We start from the raw sequence: 19,139 nt of genomic DNA, 5'->3' as shown, positions 1-19,139 counted from the left end.
CTAAGGAACATAACACACAAATAGCATTTTCAATTATCATTGTTTTGAAATCATGAATTTAAAGACACAGACCTGCATTTTTAAAGAGAGGATGCTGTATTCTTCATTCGAGCTCTTTCACAGAATGTGTATATGTGCCACACACTGTGGTAGGTATGGGATATAAAGGTAAGGCTGAGTGCCTGTCCTTAAGAAGTTTGGAGTCTACAGAGGGAATACTGACTAAAACCAGGCAATTGCAATGCAGTGTAAGTACTGTATTGTGGTATGTACCGGGGTTCTGGGAGCAAGCAGGAAAAGCTCTGTGCTGGGTATTTGTGAGATTCTGGGTCTTCGCCTTCTTGGCACAAGGCGGGATTCACTTCTTCACCTCTTTAAAGCTAGCCATGACTCATTTTGGCTAATGGAATATGAATGTAAGTAACACATCTTATCTATGTGGAAAGCCCTTTTCCTTAGTGGTGACTGGCAGTGAGTACTCCATCTGATGGAGGCTTCAATGGGCTCAGACACTGAAGGAGGATAATATGGAGGAGAGCCCCCAGTTAACCTCTGTGACATACAGTGTACATCAGAAGTAAACCTTTATCCTTCTTTAAGCCACTGAGACGTGGAGGATGTTTGTTATAACAGCACAGCTTAACCTATACAGACCGCTACATGCTTACTCCAGACTTGGAGAATTAGAAGTTTCTCAGGGTATGCAAGGCTAAGCTGAACCCTGGAGAATGAATAAGAGGAGTTGTCCAGGTAAAGTATAGAAGAAAACAGTGTTCCACAGGTAAGAGCACATGCAAAAGCTTGGAGCAGAATGAGAGTTCAGTACGTTCCCCCAAACATACTGACTGGGGAAAAGGGTTGTGTTTTGTTTTTATACAACTGGAATGCAGCAAGCAGTCCAACAGAGCAATTGGTGATTATTCCAAGAAGAGCTAATAATAATTGTTTACCAAGAATAAAATTCCCAAATGTTTCGGACAGGTTTATTGGGGATCCTGGACACAGAAAGGAGAAATGAAGAACCGCATTGGTGTGGATCAAAATATGGTAACTCTTCGTTATGGAAAATTCACCTGCAAAGCAGCTCTCTTCTATCCAGAAGGGGTATTTATAGTCCTTCCTCACTTATATCTTTGCCTTAGTTTGTACTTCTTTACATAGAGACTCAACTGAATTTTTCATTTCATAAGCACATCAGTTATGTCTATGTCTTTTCATGGCTCCTCAGTTGTAAGCTCCTTGAAGGCAGGGCCCGGGTCATTTTCATTTTTCTGCGCTGACGGTACTCCAATTCTTATTGAGATAGATGCCATTATTTGGGGAATTGAAAAGCAGACCACAGCCGTGGCTAGCTTCTAAATAAAATGCTTTAAAGAGGAGATACATCTCTATGCACAGTGGGGATAGATCCATTTAAAAATACTCCAAAAACATGCTGAGGTATTTTGATGATAGCAATGCCTATAGACTCAAAATTTGCTTCCCAAGACCTAGACTTTAGGACCACCTACCTCTTCCTAGTTGTGAGTCCTTGGGTTTAACTTTCACAGTCTTGGTTTCCTAACTTGTGAACTGCATGGAACGCCGCCCTACTAACCTCTCACAAATATGGTGAAACCCAAACAACGCTGAGAACTGTAACTGCTGTACACATATCCTGTGATATTCACGTCACTGCTGTTGGCAGCATGATTCTTGGATCATTGGAGGAAGTGGGTTCAATGCAAAACCCGTGCAGTCGGTTAGACCTGGGTTTGGATTCTTTCTCTATCATTGAATAGTTGTGTAATCTTGGTCAAGTGACAACATCCTAGCATATCACCAATTTCTCACTGATTTAAATGATAATACTCGTCATACTAATATTCTTAGAGAAGAAGCCTGGCATAGGAGAAGGCCTTTGAGGTTCGAAATCATACAGGTAGAATTCAAACCCCACCTCCACCACTTACTAGGTATGTGACCTTGGGTAAGTTAATTTACCTCCTAGAGCCCCAATATAATAGGGAGAGTATTATCCAGTTTCTCAAGTTTAAGAGACCACTTGAAGTAGAAAGTGCCAACTTATTGCACCTTTGAAATATTAATGTACCTTTTTAACACAGGGCAAACTTCACCCCCAAAGATTCTGAATCCAAGCTATTCATGGAAAAGGCTCAGTAACACACAGCCCAGGAACCCTTCCCTTATCCCAACATTGGGAAAATATCTAAATAAACTTAAACCTAAACCTCGGGCCAATTTGTGACTCACCAGACCAGACAAGATTTCTATTTACCTGGGGGCACCCAAGGCAGCTCATGAGACCCCCCACACTCCCGCATCTTTTGTTTCTTTCCTTTGCATGGAATGACAATGACTTGTTTTCCCCAGGGTTAGGAGTTTTATGAGAAAACTAGAGGTCCAGTGCACGAATTCATGTACCTGTGGTCCTTCGGCCTGGCCTGCGGAACCGACTCTCCAACATCCCTCAAGGGGTCCTGAATTGTGAGAGGGCGCAGGCCAGGCCAAGGGACCCCACTGGTGCACGATCGGGGTCAGGGAGGACACGGGAGGTTGGCCAGCCAGGGAGGGACCACAGGAGGGCTCCAGGGCATGTCCGGCCCATCTCGCTCAATCCCGATTGGCCAGACCCCAGCAGCAAGCTAACCTACCAGTTGGAGCGCCTGCCCCCTGGTGGTCAGTACATGTCATAGTTGCCTTAGCATATCATTAGCATATTACGCTTTGATTGGTTGAATGGCCAACTGGACGACTGAACACTTAGCATATTAGGCTTTTATTATATAGGATGAGAGATATGGGTCAAATTCCCATAAAGACCATAGCACTATATAGACAAGACCATTACATTTTTGGCTGTTCCCTAAGTACACAATCTTGGTCCAATATAATTGCTCACTGTGGGCATTGTCATGGTCCACCCAGCTGGCTGCTGGATTGACTCTGCTCTGAGAGCAGGTGGGTGAGCCAGGTCTTCAGAGAGAAGCAGACTCCCTGGTGTGCCAAGCCTCTCCTTGCACACAGCCTCTGGGGCCTGCTCTTGAGAACATTGCAGGGCAAGCTATGTGTGAGACCTTTCCTTCACTGCGAGTGCAGTTTGTGCACCGGTAGCTCTGCCATCGCCCAGGATCTTGTTACAAATGCAGACTCTTGGGTCTCATCCCAGACCTCCTGAACCAGACTTACATTTTAATGAGGTTCATGTGCTGTTGAAAGTTTGCACAGCAGAGCACTAGAAAGTCTAAATAACGCCAGACACCAGGTGCCAAAGAGCCATTCTTTAGGACTCACTGGGGGAAACCCCTCCAGCCTCTTCACCAACATTCTAAAGCGAGACAAGATTTTCCATGAAAGAGGCACTGGTCTCTGCCCTGCCACACGTGTGTACTATTCCAAGCGCAATAAAGATACCGCTCACTTTCTAACAAAGGATCTTTAGATTTTGAGAGGTGCGTGAAATCACAGAGCTATGCCATCGCTAAAATGTAAAATAACCTTCCTTTTCTGTAACTATTGGTTTTGGCTGATAGAAGTCATGCATACAGTCATATTTCAGAGAAATTACCATGTCTTAATGAGAACTTTAGGATGAAGGAAGACATTTCAAATGATAGTGAAATTGATATGATCAAAATGAAATATGTGGCATATTTATCTAATCAGCTAGAGCTGCAATCTCTAACCATAGTCATTTACAGCTCAATCAACTCATCTAGTCATTATCAGCTAATGATACAATGAGTGATTGCCCCCACACTGAGATAAGTGAGTTCATGAAAATCAGCACTTCTATTATAAACTGTGACAGGTGGGACTGAAAATAAGGCCTTGGAATGCAGATAGTACCTGGCTTACCTGGCAAAAATTTAATAGGAGAAAAGAGGAACTGCATAGTCATAAGACAAGGTCCAACCCTTTGGGGAAGCAATATAGCCCTTTGTATCAAGGATCATTAAAATTTTCACAACTTTGCTTCATGTAAATTTTTTTTTTAGTTTGAAACAATATCAAACTTTTAAAAATTGCAACTGAAGTACAAAGAACTTTCCCTATATCATTTGAGGATAAGTTACTGACATGATCTACTTACCACCCTAGAATATTTTAGGGAGAATTTCCTACATTCTCCCTATATAACCAAAATACAATAATCAAAATTAAGAAATTACCATTACTATCATCTAGTCCTCACACTCTGTTCAAGTTTCCTCAATGGTCTCAATAATGTCTTTCTAGTAAAAGGACCCAGTTCAGAATTACATGTTGCTTTTATTTGCTATGGCTCTTTAGTCTCCTTCAATATGGGACAGTTCCTCCTCCTTCCTTTGCTTTTCATGGTCATGTCACTTTTGAAGATTACAGACCAATTTAAAAAAATTTCAATTTTTTGATTACAGTTGACATACAACAGTATATTAGTTTCAAGTGTATAACTCAGTGATGGGACATTATATAACTTACTAAGTGATCACCCCAATAAATCTAGTACCCATCTGATACCATACATAGTTATTAGAATATTATAGACTACTAGAGGCCTGGTGCACGAAATTTGTGCACTGGGGGGTGTCCCTCAGCCCAGCCTGCACCCTCTTTAATCTGGGACCCCTCAAGGGATGTCCGACTGGTTGTTTAGGCCCAATCCCAAAGGATTGCCCCTAACCGCTTCTGTCTGCCAGCCTGATTGACGCCTAACTCTTCCTCTGCTGGCCCGATCACCCCCAACTGCCCTCCCCTACAGGCCTGGTCGCCCCCAACTGCCCTCCCCTGCAGGCCATCTTGTGGCCACATGGGAGCGGCCATCTTGTGTTTTGGAGTGATGGTCAATTTGCATACTGGTCATGACTAGCATATCTGGTCGTGACTGTGAGGGTGTCGTGACCAATTTGCATGTTACCCTTTTATTAGTATAGATATTCTCTATGCTTTACATCAGCGTGACTATTCTGTAACTACCTATTTGTAGTTCTTAATCCCTTCACCTTTTTCACCTAGTCTCCTAACCCCAATCCCTGTGGCAATCACCAGTTTTCTCTCTGTGTTCTGAGTCTGTTTCTATTTTGCTTATTTTGTTCTTTAGATTCCACAGGTCAGTGAAACCACATGGTGTTTGTCTTTCTCTCACTGACTTATTTAACTGAGCATAATACCCTCTAGGTCAGCGGTTCTCAACCTGTGGGTCACGACCCCTTTGGCAGTCGAACGACCCTTTCACAGGGGTCGCCTAAGACCATCCTGCATATCAGATATTTACATTACGATTCATAACAGTAGCAACATTACAGTTATGAAGTAGCAACGAAAATAATTTTATGGTTGGGTCACAACATGAGGAACTGTATTTAAAGGGCCAGAAGGTTGAGAACCACTGCTCTAGGTCAAGCATGTCAAACTCGAAGCCCACAACAGATGTTTGCAGTCCAGCCAATGTAATTGTATGTAAGAAACGTTTTAATAAAAATTTCATAACTTAATTTTTACAATATCCTGTCATACATAATTATTAATAATGAACTACAACGTTCACTAAGGACTGATTACTATAATCGTGTTGCATTCATTATGCACAGGCGCACCATTTCTCTCCACTAATACTAGCAGCGAATATCTTAGCAGCTGATTGCCACATCATTAGTCTTGGACTGACTTGTTTGGTGTGTGCAACAGGAAATATTTCGCTTTCGGAGAACAAGAAAAATAGGTTTATTTGTATTATGCTTATTAATTTGTGCAGTTATTCAGTGTCTGGTAAGTTAATGTTCAAGAAAAAATATTAATTTTTATTAAAATGTCCTATTATTTTATGTTGATTACTCATTTATTTCAGCCCTTTGTAGTCAGCATGTCTCTATCAAAATAAACATACGTGTCTATGAAAATTGAAGCTTTTGCTTTTTTTTCGGCCCACATAAACTTAAACTTTGTTTATTTGGCTTGTGCTAGACTTTGAGTTTGACATGCTTGCTCTAGGTTGATACATGCTGTCACAAATGGTAAGATTTCACTCTTTTTTATGGCCAAGTAATATTCCATTGTATATATGGAAATAGCTAGAGAAATTGTTTTGTAGATGGTACCTCAGTTTGGATTTGTCTGATATTCCCTTAAGATTTGATTCAGGTTATCTGACTTCGGTAAGAATATCACAGAAGTGAAGGTGTGTTCTTCTCATTGAATCCTATCAAGTGGCACAATTTTTTTTTTTTAGATGAAGGCTAATTTAAAAAAATATATATTTTTTTATTTCAGAGAGGAAGGGAGAGGGAGAGAGAGAAACATCAATGATAAAGGAGATTCATCGAATGGCTGCCTCCTGCACACCCCCTACTGGGGATGGAGCTTGCAACCTAGGCATGTGCCCTTGACCGAATCAAACCTGGGACCCTTCAGTCCGCAGGCTGACGCTCTATCTACTGAGCCAAACCAGGTAGGGCTAGATGAAGGCTAATTTTATTAAATGATTGAACCATGTAATTGCCAAGGCCACATGTACATGAAAGAGAGGTGAAGCTTTATTTCTTGGTCTCTTCCTCTTGGAGAGTCTTGATGATTTCCTCCTTCTTGGCCTAGTACCATTCTTCATGGCGCTTTCAGGCTTCCTTGGTCTTAGACCTGCAGGCCTCGGCCTGGTCAGCCAGAAGCTTCTTGTGAGCCTAGTCTGCCTTCCAGCTTGTGGATATGTTCCATGAGAATCCGCTTGTTTTTGAACATGTTACCCTTCACTTTCAGGCCCAGGCTGTGAAACATGTGGCGGTCAATCTTCTTAGATTCACAGTATCTTCTGAGTAGCCGGCGAAGAATTCTCACCCTCCTCACCCAGGTTACTTTCTCAGGCATTCGAGCATTGGCAGTACCCTTTCGCTTACCTATGTCCATATGCCTGCCTTTCCTGCGGGCCCAGGTGTTTTTCTGGCATCGAGCCAGGAATGGACAGTCACAGGCTTCCGATGATCAGCCCATCTTCGATCAGCTTCCGAATCTGCTGATGGGAGTTGGCATTGGCGATTTCATTAGTCTCATTGGGGTCCAATCAGACTTTCTATAAGCCAATCAGAAGCTTGAGCATACTCATGGCTGCTGCCACAGTGGTGAAAGGAAAAGCAAGTGGCACAATTTTGATTAGTCTTGTTACTGGTAATATAAAGTTTAATCACGTCATTGAGGTGGTATCTGCCAGGTTTCTCCACTCACTGTGAAGTTAACTTTTTCCCTTTGTCATTTGTAACTCTTAGGTAAAGAGTTACTTTGTGATGATATAAATATACTATATATCACCAAATTTCCCACTTATTTATTTAGTTTATTTAAATTAGCATGAAATTGGGTATTTCTATTTTATTCAATGGGTTTAAATGTTACCTCATAAATTATTTTGCTGCTAAAATCATCCAAGATTTCTCCAGGGGAATGTCTTCAAGTTGGTTTTGTGTTGTTTTGATGTGTCTCCATCATTTGTTGAGCACGTTCTGGCACAGGATGTTTCTGGCTCATCTTGCACTTTGACTGCACCAGCACTGAAGTCTTCTATTTCTCCAAGAAGGTTTAGTTCCTTTTAGTGGATAATGACCTTTAGAAACCAAAATCTGGGAACTAGATGTGCTCATTGCACAGTGACACTGGGAGTCATGATTCCCAGGCCTTCTCAGTAGACAGAGTTAGAAAATGAATATCTACATCCATATCTATATATCTATGTCTATCTCTAGCTCTATTTAGAGAGATGTATAGAGGTATTTATCTTATATAATAAAGAGGTAATATGCAAATTAACCCTCATACCATCACAAGATGGCTGCCTACAACCAGGCCAGCAGGAGGGTTAGTAAGGGACGACCAAATGACTGAACAAGCAGGCTGTGAGGGGCAACCAGGCCAGCAGGGGGGCAGTTAGGTGTGACCAGTAGGGAGGGAAGTTAGGGGCGACCGGGCTGGTGGGGGGGGGGTACAGTTAGGGGTGACCAGGCTGGCAGAGGGGGACAGTTGGGGGCTACCAGGATGTCAGGGGGGGGAAGCTTCCTAAAGTGCCTCAGTTTGGATGATAAGTTATATGGTCACTCTAACTATCATTGGTTGGCTTGGAGGTGAAGGGATCAAGTCTCAATCTTAGTAATTTCTCTGGAAAACAGCCTAGAAGAGTAAACCACAAATAACAGGATCTTTCTGTAGCATTTATATCCAAGGTCAGAAGAGTGGCTGGCACATTATAAGCACTCAAAGATGCCAGCTATTATTGTTGTTATTTTTATGTTTGAAATGATTAGGCAAGGTGAGCAAATATATAGCAGTGCTGTGACTGACTCTCTATGAGGGCAACCTTGGACTTGGGGTGCTGCCTGGGCTGCCATCACTAAGATGTAGACAAAACCCATGGGCACAGAGGTGAAGCTCCATGCTATAACTACACCTGCTACAGCTTGTTCATTATTTTGCATTGACTTCCAGACATAGGAAAACTATAGCAAATGTAAACATTCTCTTTCTCCATTTACTTGGGCTAAAATGTTTGCACAGAGATCTTAACAATTTCAGATTCATCTGAAGTCATAAAAGCAGACCAGCACATATCTTGTGAAAAATCACTGAAAAGACAAAGCAATTCAAAAGAAGGTATAAATCTTAGCAATACAATTATCTCTTGTTACTGAAGCAACAGGATAAAACTGTACAAGAATTCAAATAAATTTTCTTATAAAAATTCAGGAGGAGTTTGAATCATAAAACTAGGTAAGACATGAATAAAGCACTGTGCAGAAATAGAGCCCAAGAAAGATGTTACAAAGATAAAAAAATATGAGTGCTAAATTAAAAACTAAAATGAAGGCTGCAAACTGCAAACTATTACAGGAAATTCATAGCTATAGGTGTTCTCCTCTGACTTAGAGATTTATGAGAATAGAAGAGATCCCAAAAATCCAAAATATGTATAATAGGACTTCTACAATGAGAAGACACAGCACACAGAGGAGAAGTAATAATCAAAAATATTATAGAAGACAATTTCCCTCAGCTGATAAAAACTTGAGTATTCAGAGCAAAAAGGTTAATTGAGTGGCTGACAAATCAGTGAGGAAACTCATACCTAGACAGGTTTTGTTGTATTTTTGAAAAAAAAATTCCTATAAGTATTTACTAAGTAAAGCAAAAGGTAAGCTTTCTTTACTCTAATACTGAATTTGATACAATAATGGAGCGATGGCTACCAGAGTGTTGAAAGAAAAGGATTCTGACCCAAGAATCTTATTTCCACTGTAAAAACCCCATAAATGATCAGAAATGCAAGTATTTCAAACCTACCAATAACATATCTCTCCTTAAAAAGTAAAGTATTTTCATATGCCTATTGGCCATCTGAATGTTCTCTTTGAAGAAATGTCTATTCAGATCCTCTGCCCATTTTTAAATTGGGTTTTTTATTTTCTTGGTGTTAAGCTGTATAAGCTCACACTAATCATCAGAAAGATGCAAATTAAAACCACAATGAGATATCACCTCACACCTGTCAGAATGGCTATCATCAATAAATCAACAAACAAGTGTTGGTGAGGATGTGGAGCAGTGGTTCTCAACCTTCCTAATGACGCGACCCTTTAATACAGTTCTTCATGTTGTGGTGACCCCCAATTTCATTGTTACAAATTGAACATAATTAAAGCAGAGTGATTAATCACAAAAACAATATGTAATTATATATGTGTTTTCCGATGGTCTTAGGCGACCCCTGTGAAAAGGTTATTCGACCCCCAAAGGGGTCGCGACCCACAGGTTGAGAACCGCTGATGTGGAGAAAAGGAAACCCTCATGTACTGTTGGTGGGAATGCAGACTGGTACAGCCACTATGGAAATCAGTATGGAGCTTCCTCAGAAAAATTTAAAATGGAACTATCTTTTGACCCAGCGATCCCACTTCTGGGAATATATCCAAGAAACCCGAAGCACTAATTCGAAAGACTATATACACCCCTATGTTCATTGCAGTGTTATTTACAATAGCCAAGATCTGGAAACAGCCCAAGAACTCATAAGTAGATGAGTGGATAAAAAAGCTGTGGTACATTTACACAATGGAATATTACTCAGCTATAAAAAAGAAAATCTTGCCTTTTGTGAGAGCATGAATGGACCTAGAAATTATTCTGCTAAGTGAAATAAGCCAGTCAGAGAAAGACAAATACAATGTGATCTCACTTTTATGTGGGACCTAATCAAAAACATAATTTAATAAACAAAACAGAAACAGAAGCATAGATACATAGAACAGACTGACAGCTGTCAGAGTGGAGAGGGGTTGGGGTGGGTGAAAAAAAGTGAAGGGTTAAGCAAATATTATATACATATCTCATAGACATGGACAATAGTATACTGATAGTCAGAGGAGGGAAAGGGGTAGGGGGAAGTGGAAGTGGGCAAAGGGGGGAAATGGGAATGGAAGGAAACATTGCTTTGGGTAATGGGTGCATGATGCAGTGTGCAGATAATGTTTTATTGAGTTGTACACTTGAAACCTGTATGGTTTTATTAACCAATGTCACCCTAATAAATTCAATAAAAAATTAAAAATATCTTGATTAAAAAAGTGAATCAAAATGACCTCAAGAATAGATAGGACGCAATGTAGAAGAAATAGTAGAATGGACAGAGATGATGCAAATGTTAAAAAGCTTTCTTTAGAGGCATCACAATGCAAAATAGTAATAACAAAAATCGAGGTCTAAAATCTCTGGTCATACCAAGAAAAGCAGCAATATGGAGGGAAAGAAAGGAAATAAAATTATGGTAAATTTCACAAGTTTTATAAAAAAAGTCAATAGATACTTTAATGATTAATATTGATAACAATTTTATGAAAATTTAACAATGTAGTTACAGAAACAAACATACAGAAGAAAACCACTATTATAAAAAGAAACATCAAGGAAAATGAATAAACAAAAGAAAAAGATAAGATGGTAGAAGGAAGCTCAACCATATTAGTTAAAGATCTCTTAATGATAAAAGTTAAAAGCATAGTTCTAAAAAATTATGAAAGTTATAACTTTTCTTTAAAAAAACTGAGTCTCACCCTGGCCAGTGTTGCTCAGTGGTTAGAGTGTCGGGCCCGTAACAAAGGGTTTCGGGTTTGATTCCCAGTCAAGGGCATGCACCTGGGTTGAAGGTTCGATCCCTGGCCCTGGTTGGGATGAGTGCAGGAAGCAACCAATCGATGTGTCTCTCTCACATTGATGTTTCTTTTTCTCTCTCTCCCTCCATCCTCCCTTCCACTCTCTCTAAAAATCAATGGGAAAAATATCCTCAGGTGAGGATTAACAACCATAAAAAAAAACCCCTGAGTCTCTGAGAGTGAGTTAAAATAAGACTTGAAAAATTAGTTGCTAAATTGGAAGATTTCACCTTGTACCAAGATAAGTTCTTTCCAGATAAATCAATGAAATTATTGCAATTACAGTAAAAATCCTAAAAGAATTTTGGGAGAAGATCTGGACAGACTTATTCTAAAATTTATCTGTACGTATAAATGAGACCAGCCAAGAATACCTTAATCGATGACAAAAATAAGTAGATAAGAATAGGTAGTCTCAAAGGCAACTTAACTGATACAAAAGAGTTAAAATTTGATTCATGATTTACATATTACATTAAATATATCACAAATATATGTTGACATTAAGATAAGACACATGACAGTCTCAGGACCATAGAATAGATGACACACAGGAGATGCTCAGTGAATGAGCAGTAGCAACACTGATTGCATATACATTGTAATATCATGCCACTTCCTGGCATTTTCAGGTATAACCATTTCTATGTCAAAAATAGATATCAAATAATAGAAACTGTTTATATTTCAAAAATATTTTTCTTACATATACATTTAAAAATAAGTTTTAATGAACAATTAAACAATATCACCAGTATCATTTTTTTCCATTTTAGAAAAAATTTATTATCCTTTCATGAGACATTAATTTTCTGTGGAACATAGTTTAAGAAATGCTACTTAAATATATAGGAAGATCTTACAAATCAACAAAAGAAAAATGGATACTTTTAATAAAAAATGGTCAAAGAACACTAACAAGTAGTTAATGAAAAAATAAAACCGGCCAATAAATACGTGGAAAATATTCAACCTTACTTCTAGATAAATATGGACATTAAATTGAAATTTGTTTTCACTTATTAAATGTACAATGATTGTGTGTTACTCCCCCTACCAGCAAAGGTACTGCTCTTATACAGCTGATGAAAATATAAATGAGCACAAACTTTTGGAGTACAATTTAATAGCTCATGTTAAAGTCATTAAACATTTGTAAACATTTGGTACAAGAACTCTGTATGTAGGATGTAATTGAAGATTTTTCTATAAGAATGTTTAGTTCTGTCTTCTTTATAATAAAGAAAGAAATAAAAATTCAAAAATAGGAAATTGTTTAATTAAATTAAATGTGTCCATACAATAGAACACAATGTAGCCTTTGAAATATTATAAAAGTACATCATAAATATTTTCACAAATATTGTAATTAAAAAGTAAGATTTAAAACAATATAATCCCATCTAATTTTTGGAATTTTAACAATGACTATGTTAGGTGACTGAATAAAATTATTTCTTTGTGTTATGCTTATTTCTATTTTTCAAATAGTATTTTTTTAAAACCGTGAGTAATCATTGTTGAGATTCTGTAAACAAGTGGCAATATGTATAAGAGTATTAAAATATTTCTACTATTATTTTTTAATTTTATTTTTCAATTACAGTTTACATTCAATATTATTTTGTATTAGTTGTAGGTGTACAGAATAGGAGTTAGTAATTATATACTTTACAAAGTGTTCCTCCTGATATTTCCAGTACCATACAAGTTATTATTTGATTTAGCAGCCACATGGCCTAAAACAAATGTGAAATGTGGGCAAATACTTATAAGCCATAATATTACTTAAAATATTATTTATCAAAAACTGGAAACAACTCAAAAGGTCAACAATATGAGTTTGGTAAAATAAACTGTGGTGCTGGCATGTTATAAAATACTAGAAGCCTGGTGCACGAAATTCATGCACTGGGGTGGAGGGGTCCCTCAGCCTGGCCTGCACCCTCTCACAGTCTGGGACACCTTGCTCCCTACCGCCCACCTGCTTGCTGCTCCTTAGTGCTGTGAGCCCGGCTTCTGGCTGAGTGGCGCTCCCCCTGTGGGAGTACACTGACCACCAGGGGGCAGCTCCTGCATTGAGCAACTGCCCCCTGGTGGTCAGTGCATGTCATAGCCACAGGTCATTCCATTATTGGGTCTATTTGCATATTAGGGTTTTATTACATAAGATTACGCAGTTGTTAAAATATGTGGTCCACTAATTTTTAACATTGGAGGAATACTTATGATGCAATTCTAATATACAATATCTGGCTATTAAATTTATATAATCCATTCTGTAAATGTATATTGTATACACAATATATAGAAATGTATTAAAAAACTAGAGAAAGAGAATACACTTAAATTTAAAAAATATATTTTTTTATTGATTTTTTACAGAGAGGGAGATGGATAGAGAGTTAAAAACATTGATGAGAGAGAAAAATCAATCAGCTGCCTCCTGCACACCCCTCACTGGGGATTGAGCCTGCAACCAAAGTACATGCACTTGACTGGAATCAAACCTGGGACCCTTTAGTTTGCTGGCCGATGCTCTATCCACTGAGCTAAACCAGCTAGGGCAGAATGCATTTAAATTTAATAGTGATTATGCCTAGGTGACTTTAAGGTTTTGTTTTTTCACTATATTTCACCAAACATCTAAATAATAAGAATATATGAAAATAATATAGTCAGGAAAAGTAAAAAAAGGTCATAAAGGTTGTGGAGCAACATGAAGTTCATGCATGATGAACTGAAAAAGTAAAAGACGAAATTAGAGGCACACTCCATGCTGTGGACTGAACATTAGTGAAGCACCCAGTGTGGCAGTATTGAGAGGGGGATGTAATGAAGTTGGAAATGAGGTTGTAAGTGATCCCGTTCTCTTTCTCTAGCCTCAAGCATGTACTGAGGAAAGGACATAACAAGAAGGCAACCAGAAAGAGGCACTTCACCAGAGCTGAATCAACCGGAATCTTGATCTTGGACTCCAGCCTCCAAAATGGTGAGTGAAAAATGTTGCTTAGCCCCCCTGCTATGGCAGCCTGAGCTGACTAACACACCAGGCAAAAAATAAATAAATAAAAATCAGTCTTTTTAAAATGGAAGGAAACACTCCAAAGAGTACTAGCCGCGGAATACCTCCCTCTCTTGTTTCTAAACACGACAGGGTTAACAGGTGATGACCTGGGGTTCATGGGAACAGGTCCCACTGCTTCTGGTGGAGCATGAGCTGAAAGTGGGCACCAGGGTGTGGTGGCCCCACTCCTGGAGTATTGTGCTCTGGGTTGGTGACTGATTTTAAAAGGAGGACATTGATCAAAAACATAGAGGATGTGTTGTGAAGGCTCTTCCAGAAAGGATGGCTGAGCTGGTGGGGACAGTGTCTTCAAGAAATAACACCAAACACCTGTGGCATTCTCTTCCGCTTCTAAGATTCTCTTAGAAATTTTCTTGGAAACTCTCTTCAAATAACAGGCATTTTAGTGATTATGTGTCAGATTGCAATTTTCTTCAGCTTGCTCCATTCTAAGCTGAAGAACAAATAGAGGGTTTCATTTCCTTTGTTGTTGTTGTTAATCCTCATCTGAGGATATTTTTCCATTTATTTTTAGAGAGAATGGAAGGGAGAAGGAGAGACACACAGAGAGAAACGTGGATGTGAGAGAGACACATCAATTGGTTGCCTCCTGCATGCACCTGACCAGGGCTAGGGATTGAGTCTGTAACCCAGGTTCATGCCCTTGACTAGGATTGAACCCAGAACCCTTCAGTCCTCAGGCCAACACTCTATCTACTGAGCCAAAACTGCCAGGGCTCCTTCTCGTCCCTTCCCTTCCCTTCCCTTCCCTTCCCTTCCCTTCCCTTCCCTTCCCTTCCCTTCCCTTCCCTTCCCTTCCCTTCCCTTCCCTTCCTTTCCCCCTTTCCTTCTCCTTCTCCTTTTCTCTTTTCTCTTTTTTTTCTCTTTCCTCTTTCCTCTTTCCTCTTTCCTCTTTCCTCTTTCCCTTTCCTTTCCTTTCCTTTCCTTTCCTTTTGGTAAAGTGAAGTAGTAAAGGAGCAACGATGCCACAGAAAGCCACTGCGGATTCAGAGGTCCCAGGGAGCAGGCAAGCACAAGGGTGGGCAGGGGAGGGAAGACGGCAGATGTTTGCACACCATAGAGTGGGCTGCACACATGGTATTAACATTAACACGTTCTTCCTAAAGATCTCAAGACTTTTTCATTAAGTGGATAAAATCCAAATAATGATGTAATCTAGGCTTTTGCCAATTAGCCACAAACCATCTAATTTCTTACCAATTACTTGATATTTTCATCTACCTCTAAATGTTAGTGACCTAAAAAAACAGTCTGATCAAAGGCTGTGGAAATTCTCACCCTGCAGCAAGCATTAAATTGGCCCACTCTGTGTCCAGTGCAGACAAATTGTTATACTCTGGAGCCTGCTGACCCACAAGCGACTCAATTAGATGCACGAATGGATCAGCAATGCTTTAAAGTTGTCTGCACTTGACTTCATGCCTTTAAAGCAACCACCAACCTGCCCAGTCCCCTAAACTCTACCTAAATCTAATAAATAGAAATGTCTTTCCTTCTCTACTCCAGAGCAGGCATGAGGGCGACCGTCCCTCCTGGGTAGTCACATAAAACGAGAATAAACGCTTTTGTGAAATACATCTTTTTATAACCAGCTTCTTCTCACATCAGGGTCCTTGCTTTTACGTGCAATCTTCCTCTTTATCTGTCCTACCTCTTCCCGCACCTCAGCCCATCACAGGCCCTGGTTCTCTAGAATCTTATCCGTTGAATTAAGGAGAGCTTGAAGATAGCGAGGGGCTCGACAATGGTTAGAAATCCTGCCCAAAGAGAAGCAATTGGAACCCCTGATGTCTATTAGGCCCTGGAACTGACTGCTTGGGGGAACAATGGAAACGTCATGTTCTGGCAAAATGTAATGTCCCTAAACTTGGCATTTAGGAAACGTTATTCCTGTCTTGAGAAGTTACCTGTTTGATTTGTCTAAATCAGTGGTTCTCAATCTTCTGGCCCTTTAAATACAGTTCCTCATGTTGTGACCCAACCATAAAATTATTTTCGTTGCTACTTCATAACTGTAATGTTGCTACTGTTATGAATCGTAATGTAAATATCTGATATGCAGGATGGTCTTAGGCGACCCCTGTGAAAGGGTCGTTCGACCGCCAAAGGGGTCGCGACCCACAGGTTGAGAACTGCTGGTCTAAATATTACCACTTACAAAAGATTTGAATTCCTCAGCATTAAAGATGATTTCATGCGCGTGCGCACACACACACACACACACACACACACACACTCACTATGGGACACAACATAAATGCCCATGTAAATTATTAGGCTGAAAAGAATTTTCTGTCTGGATTGGTAAAATTTATATTTTAAAAAGCCAGTGACCATAACACCATAACGCTGTAATGACCAAATGACCAGTAACCAGGAGGTGCATTGGTGGGTCCTGCAGTGCAGCGGGTCTGGGTCTCATGCGATTTCACGCGCTGGGCCTCTAGTATATAATATTATGATTTTTTCCCAGTGAACTCAGTGAAAACAAGAGAAAGCTGGTTGTTCTGAGATAATGCAGATTCTTCCCTTGTTTGCTACTATGTTTCCTATTACAGCAATGTGCTTGTGTGTGTGTGTGCCCATGCACATGGCATGCCTGCACATGCACACGCAGGTAACTCTCAGACAATCTCAATGACGTCAGAATCTACTTTTTCTGACAGCTTATATCTGAAACAGTCAGCTGCAACTCACCTGAATAACAGAATTCTGATTGTGCATTGCAGTTTTGCTTGAATAAAAATTAAACCAGTTGCCTGATATTGATGGAGTTCCTTCTTCTTCAGAGTGAAACCCAGTTCCCTGAAACAGTTGTAAGTGCTTCTGTCCCACCCAACAGGATCTGTAAAACACCCTCAAGGCACCTTCCAGCACCAGGAGATCCTCTGGGGGTGGGTGGGCAGCTGAATCACTCTTTGTGCTGGTTCTCAGGCCCTCTCTCTGCTGCCTTTCCATCCACCTCCTTTGGACCCACACTTTGTTTGCACTGTCTATTTGGTTCATGACCAACATTTAAGACACTTGTGTTTGGGTGTTGTTTCTCAGAAGGACACTCCTCCCCACACCAGCTCAGGGCCTCAGAACCCCTAACAAATCAGAGCCCCATGCTTCCCACTTGCTGAGCGGGGAGGACCAGACATCTGAACACACCCACAAATGTGAAGATGGGCTTCCTATATCAGAGAGACCTTGTCATACAAATGAAAGATTGATTGTATCCTAAAAAACACAACTTTTATTCTTTGGGGCTTGTAGATGAATTGTGGAAGACCGACAGGCGGGTGTCCCAGTGCAGACCCACATTGAGTACAAACACTTGGGCTGCAGGGGGAAGGGAAGGAGAGTTTTGCTCCCTATTTGCCCGGTTGGACCAGTTATCCCTTCAGTGACAGCTCCCATTGATGCAGAAAAAGCCACTGAAAGAAAGTAGGGAAAAAAGATATTTCTTTAGCATTTCTGGCAATCAAGAAAGCCAAGCCTTAACTCTCAGACTTGTGCTCTTGCAAACACCTCCTCCTCCCGTTTTATTTATTTATTTATTTATTTATTTATTTAAAATATATTTTCTTGGTTTTTTTACAGAGAGGAAGGGAGAGGGATAGAGAGTCAGAAACATCGATGAGAGAGAATCATCAATCAGCTGCCTCCTACACACCCCCTACTGGGGATGTGCCCGCAACCAAGGTACATGCCCTTGTCCGGAATTGAACCTGGGACCCTTGAGTCCGCAGGCCGACGCTCTATCCACTGAGCCAAACCGGTTAGGGCCTCCTCCCGTTTTAGAGGTTCTCCTGGTGGCAGCATGTTCCTTCTCTCCTGCTGCGTCCCTTGGCCTGCCTGCTGCAGAGGCTGGACAAAAACAGGCCCACATGACCCTACCTCTTATGGCAAATATCTGGCCAATATCTGGGGATAGAATTTATGATGACTAGGTGTGAGGTTTAAAGGAAACAGGTATGTGAAAGATAGTGCATTATTTGGTGCACAGTAAATACTCAATAAATCCCATTTGTTTATGTATAAATGTATTTATTTATTTGCTTGTTTGTGTGTTGTTGTTGTTTACCATGGTTCCAGAGAGGATTTAAGGCAGCTTATGAAAATAATTACAAAGAAGCTGACTACAATACAATCTATGATTCTGGGCTCTAGAATAAAAAATATGGTGAATATTCCCCACATCTTAACATTTAGCATCACCAGGTTCTGCCCATAAATATGTCTTGCCAGGCATTTTCAACTTAAGTCGATGCATTTATCTCTGAAAGTCTGGCCCTCAGAGGAGCAGTCTACCCACTGCATAACCGCCCCACCAAGTCTGTCACTCTTCCTGGGGGTCAGGTCCTTAGAGGCAATTATCACCACCACGGAGTATGCAGAAGCAATAAATGTTAAAAGATCATCAAAATGCCCTGACCGGTTTGGCTCAGTGGATAGAGCATTGGCCTGCGGACTGAAGGGTCCCAGGTTCGATTCCAGTAAAGGGCATGTACCTTGGTTGCTGGCACATCCCCAGTAGGGGGTGTGCAGGAGGCAGCTGATCAATGTTTCTCTCTCATCGATGTTTCCAACTCTATCCCTCTCTGCTCCTCTCTGTAAAAAATTAATAAAATATATTTTAAAAAATCACCAAAAGAATACCTGTGCCCAATCAGACAGCATGTGCCTTGACATATGGAACGTAAGTATCAAGACAACGCACACCGCTTGACAGAGAACCAAGTCAGGAATAGAGAGCATCTGAGCCAGAGAATGTCCTAGAGGTCCCCTGAGATGGAAGGAGATGAGACAGTCAGCCTACCCTTTACTTGGCAAGTCTATTCTCCCATGCAGCCACGAGTAAAGGGCCCCAAACCATGAACCTGGGGGAGATTCAGGTGCCTGTT

General features: G+C 40.4%; 1 pseudogene; it reads right to left on the bottom strand.

Annotated features, from left to right (window-relative positions):
• Positions 1-6,515: 6,515 nt before the first annotated feature.
• LOC139002390 (large ribosomal subunit protein eL19-like) lies at positions 6,516-16,974 on the bottom strand (annotated as a pseudogene).
• Positions 16,975-19,139: the final 2,165 nt, after the last annotated feature.

Source organism: Myotis yumanensis, unplaced genomic scaffold, assembly GCF_028538775.1.
Source record: "Myotis yumanensis isolate MYYU_CA2020_CCGP unplaced genomic scaffold, mMyoYum1.0.hap1 SCAF_1, whole genome shotgun sequence".
In the NCBI taxonomy this organism is placed as follows: Eukaryota; Metazoa; Chordata; class Mammalia; order Chiroptera; family Vespertilionidae; genus Myotis; species Myotis yumanensis.
The sequence above is the reverse complement of the archived record's forward strand: the minus strand, read 5'-3'. Positions and strand labels throughout refer to the sequence as shown.